The sequence below is a fragment of the Camellia sinensis genome, chromosome 5 (assembly GCF_055761805.1).
Source record: "Camellia sinensis isolate YWXY chromosome 5, ASM5576180v1, whole genome shotgun sequence".
Lineage (NCBI taxonomy): Eukaryota > Viridiplantae > Streptophyta > Magnoliopsida > Ericales > Theaceae > Camellia > Camellia sinensis.
This window is the reverse complement of record NC_138965.1, coordinates 85,630,290-85,635,460: the sequence shown is the minus strand read 5'-3', so window position 1 is coordinate 85,635,460 and position 5,171 is coordinate 85,630,290.

Here is a 5,171-nt window from a genome sequence, read left to right as displayed (position 1 = left end):
ACTCAATACTACCAAATATAATTCCACATAATTCAAATTAAATTGCTAAGACTCAATTCAATATTCCGTAGCCAAGTTTACATCATCCACATCATCAACAAACCCTTCCCCCCAATCTCCTTTCTCATTAAGACACGATTCACAGTGCTCATAACAAAGTTCATTCGCAAATTCTAAACATAATTTCCAAGTATTACCAAATTCCAATTAAACTTGTATATACATAATTCAATACCTCAATTTCATTATTCTACTTTCAATTTGGGTTAAATCTTTGGTTATCATCTTTAATCAACCTAGGGTTTCAAGAAAATATGGAGATTTCAAGAAATAATCAAACTTATTAACCCAACACTTTTTATTCCAACTTTTCCATTGATTATACACCTAGAACTCATAATTCACCATTTTAACCCATTAATTAACTTCCAACATCTTCAAACCATAAAACCCCAAATCTCATACTATACACTACATGCTCTAAATATGGAAATTTTGTATTTAGATAATAAAATGTCACAAATCTATCTATGGATATAAGTATTGAAGAGTATTCAAACCCTTACCTCAATAATCAAGCAAAGAAGTGAGCTTGAGAAGAAGCCTTCACAAATCCAAGTTCTAATGGGGTAAAAACATCGATCCTCCCTTGTTCTCCATCCTTGATGCCAAAAACCATGGTGGATCGTGAGCAAAGTAAAGGAATTCAAGGATTTGGGGCTGGGGTTTCGGACATGGAAGAGGGGAGAAGAAGAGAGGAAAAGAAATTGCAAGAAATGGTCCAAAAATCCCGTTTTTAGAGCTGCTGTCCCGCACAGACCGCACGTGCGGCGCTATTCCCCGCACGCGCGGCTCTGCTTCCAGCACAGATGTGAAAACTTCAAATGGGTATAACTCTCTCATCGGGACTCCGTTCTAGGTCGTTCTTGTGTCCAAATCGAAGCCCCGGAAATAAGATTTCCAATGGTTCTAACCTCACATCCAAATTCCAAGTGTGGAACAAGAAAAGGGAAAAATAGTGACGGTTGGTTGTAAACGAATTATTCAAATTAAAGTTTTTGATCCAATCTTACTTTACCATCATATTATCATCTTAATCAATACCCCAAAATAAGGTAAGAATATTCCAAACACACTAAGAAGAACATCAAAAATGAGTCCACGTGTCTCAAAATCAAACTTAACCAGGCGACCCGCTCGAGCGCCCACTTATATGCTCGAGCGGAAAATCACCTCTCCCAGAATTTCAGTCCGCCTGCAAAATTACTGGAAACCCCAAAAGGACGCTCGAGCGCCAACTACTCCGCTCGAGCGGAGGGAAAAATTTCAGATTGCTTGGTAAAGGTCACCAATTCCAGTTTCAAAGACATAACCCAACGGAAAGTTCTTCAATTCCAATAGCAAGCACATTAACCCCTAATTAAATAAGGATAACTTTCTATACGCACTTTGGGGTCATTACAATTCAGATATAAAGCACAATAACATAATGCAATATATGTTATGAAAATGCATTATAACTCTTACATTTCATGAATGTAGGTTCATTGGATGGATATGTCATCATCAAGTAATGGAGGAGGGGTGATCAAATATAGAAGCAAGCTCTGCTACTGTGGGAGCAAATCAACAATTAAAATCACTGAATCAGGGGGAAAAAAAACAAAGAAGAGGCAAATTGTATTATTTATGCCCAAATGGGAAATGCGCATTTTGTGACTGGTGCAAACCAGCAAACTCATTTGTTCAAGGAGAAATGATGATGGAAGACACTCAAGCAACTATTAACAGACACACTTTTATCCTATAAGGAAGAAAGTCATGCAATGAATTTAACGAACCAAATGGGAACTATACAAATAAGGATGCAAGTACTTGAAGCAAACATGGGGTTTATGAAGATAATAATGATCATGAATGTTGTTTTATGTTCGATTTCCTTAATGGTTGCCCTCAAAATGTAATGGTAATGATTTACCTAATGTTTTGTAATGGACCTTATGTAAGGTTTTATAATTTTTTTTGTAATAAACCCTATGTTTTGTAATGCATATGAAAATCTAATGGACCTTATATAAATATGATGAAGTTATTTGAGCATTATGTAAATGTGCACATCTAATTTGACTAACATAATGACTTGTAAACATAAAGACCATTCCATTACATCATATAAACATCAAGTAGGACTATTTAATTACATCATTCCTATTATATATGTTCAGTTACATCATTCCATGGACCATATTTGTCAAGTCTATGCAATTACATCATGTATGTTCCTATGGACACGCCATTTTGATAGCTTCTAAGACTTGGGTGCTTTATTCCGAGCATTCGATGATGAAATATTATACTGTGCAAACTTTCGAATCTTCAGCAAAAGAATTTAGTTTTGAGCTTCGAACCCAAAACTTGCACCCCATTTGGTCCAAAACTTGTTTTTCTAGATTGATCACTCAAAAAACAACACGACCGAAAAATGGTCGACATGCCACATTTTTTTGGCCGGCCATACATCCTCTTGGCTAGCCGGCCGTGTCTAGTGAAGCAGATATTTTACAGCAGTAGGCTGTTCCTATGTACGAGATTTGGCCAGCTGCTCTCTTTTAAAGGTATTTCCATTAGAAGGCGGTTGAAAATCTATAAAAAGACCACCTCACCTCAGAGTTTAGGGTTAAAACAATTTTCCAAAGGCTTAGAGGATTACCAAAAGCTTTTTTCTACTCTCTTAACTATAGATATACTATATATACACCGTTGAAGCTCAAACTTGAAGCTTTTTGCTGAAGTTTTTAACCTTATTTCAAATACTTGAGAGTGTGTGGATTGAAGTTTGTGAATTAAGAAGCACTTCCTCTTTTCAAGAGGTTGATCTTTGAACTCTTTACATTGTCTTTTCTTTTATCCTCTTGTTCTTCATCCTCTGTTTTAAACATTGATTTTCAGAGTTGTTTTAGGCTGAACATTCTGCTAGAAAAAGGGCACCTAGAGCTCTTAGAACCCCGACCCCTCCCAAGTCCTCTTCCACCAAGACATGACTCCACTAAATTCTATGCTTATCATCAACAACATGGTCATGATACAAACTTTTGCATCTGCCTCCGTCATAAGATTCAGGATCTTATTGATGCAGAGATCATAGCTCCACCAAATGACCCCATACCACCACACCTCAACCTAATCCATACATTGCCATCCACATACAACCCCAACATATACATCACCCTAGACCATTTACCCAAGTCAGAGGTGTTCATTCCAAAAAGCACGGACTTGTGTATGATGGATGCACTTGAACCCCAATAATTGCAAACCCCAAAACTTGAACTCCACAATAGCCTAATTCTAGTCCAATCCCAACCAATTCGTCAAGACTAAGTTGGTTCAAATACATTGTGGGCACCAATGGCTGAACCCGTTACTTCTGAGCTATTAAGCATGATTGAAGATCTTCAGAGAACTGTAGCAGATTTAGCCTTTGGGATCTTGGCTCCATCATCGACCACATCACGTGTAAACATTTCACGTCAAAAAGCTCCTCAGTCTTGGGGCGAACTGCAATTGGAAAGGGCCAACTCGAAGCTATCAGGTCAACAACAAATGAGCCTTGCTCCAATATAGCCAACCCATCCCTTGGCAAAGCTGAAGTAAGTGGCAAAAATGAGGTTGGGGAAAGTATTGATCCTTATGCACAACTTTGGTAGGCTATTGAGGCTTTGAAGGTCAAAGGGTTAAATAAGCAGCAAGTGCTTGAAGTTGTTGCAAAGACTACGGATGACACTTGTGTCGCTCAAGTTAGGGGCATTTTGAATCAGGAGGGAAGCCATGAAAAGGGATGCCATACCAGAAACACCCCTTTCAGCTCTAATCTTACACCTATAAGAGATCTCCAAACCTAGTCAACCCTTGTCGACCCCTTTGTCAATACTTCCAGGACTGGTAGCCACACATTCAATCTCCTTTATATGACCTTGTCCAAAGCTCCCTAAATGCTCATAGGACAAGGCCATCTCAAACCCCTTGACCGTTGGTCTCTCCTTGATCGCCTTCCAACCAAGCATGATGCCGCCAAGTATGGCACCTTCCATCAGCAACCCGGCCATGACACTGACCATTGTTTTCGTCTTCGCCATGAAATTCAAGACCTAATTGACAACAAGGTCATCACCTCACCTGGTCCTACAAAGTCTATCGGTCCTGGATCAATGAACTTGGGAAAAAATGTGACTAGTTCTGTGATCGGGGATGAATCACCTGCTAATGGCGCACATTTTACTCTGGACGTGGTGGATGGAATGCACTAATTTTAGCAATTTGAAAATGTTTTTATTTTACTTTCTAAATTGGGAGTTGAGTTAGTCTTGTTGCGTCAGAGTTTGGTGATTTCAGGGGTGTTAACTTGGACATCATTGTCTTATTTTGTTTTTCTTTTTACTATTTCTTTTAAGTTTGTTTCAATCATTGAGCTAGAAGTTCTGAATAAAGCTACAATAATTTTCACCTACTTCTCTGTGCCTTTAAATCATTGCATTGACCAAAGTTTTTCAAAACTATTTCCACAACTGTGGTGAAAATAAAGAGGAAGGAATTCCTCGAGATTTGCAAAATTTGATCAACTGAGAGGAAGAAAGGGGTGCTAAAGCCCTTAATAAATGAGATTGTGTCTGTTAATGTGGGTACTGAGAAGGATCCTAGCTTGGTCCAGATTGGTTCTACATTGTCTTCAAAGGAGTCGCGAGCGAATAGTCGTTTTATTAAAAGATTTCAAAAATGATTTTGCGTGGTCCTACAAAGACATGTTTGGAATTGAGCTTGAGATTGTACATCATAGGGTCACTCTCGACCTTGTGACTCGACCCCTTTTCTTTTAAACCTTGATTCATAATGTTCAACGATCAACCAAAATATGAGGCTTGCATAGCTGGATTGGAAGCCACTCTTGAGCTAGGGGCAATAAGGTCGGATGTAATCGAAGAAAGCTTGCACAACTGGATGTAGCCCTTGAACTTGGGGTAAAAAGGGAAGATGTGATTGTAGATTCCAAACTGGGTCATTTCTTAAGACAATGAAGACCAACAAAAGAGCTAAATCCCATAATTTGAGATTAAAAAATTTATTGCTAAATGTCAATTGAGTTCTTATCCACGATACTAGGGCCAAATTCAGAC